Genomic DNA, 215 nt, shown 5'->3' with positions numbered 1-215 from the left:
CCGAGAGCCGCAGCCCGAGGGCCAGCAGATTCGCAGCAGTTTCCAAATGAACCCTGTCAGCGATAACAATACCATGAAAACTAAACAAACCCACCAACTCCCTCACGAACGAGCCAGCACAGGAGTTAGAAAAGCAGCTAATGCGGAGTCAGGGAGAGGGTTAGCAAGTGTACGGGAGTGAACAAGAGAGAATAATGGCTCCCCGGCCCCCCTCT

Source organism: Eurypyga helias, unplaced genomic scaffold, assembly GCF_000690775.1.
Source record: "Eurypyga helias isolate BGI_N326 unplaced genomic scaffold, ASM69077v1 scaffold49067, whole genome shotgun sequence".
Lineage (NCBI taxonomy): Eukaryota > Metazoa > Chordata > Aves > Eurypygiformes > Eurypygidae > Eurypyga > Eurypyga helias.
This window is presented reverse-complemented; position numbering follows the sequence as displayed.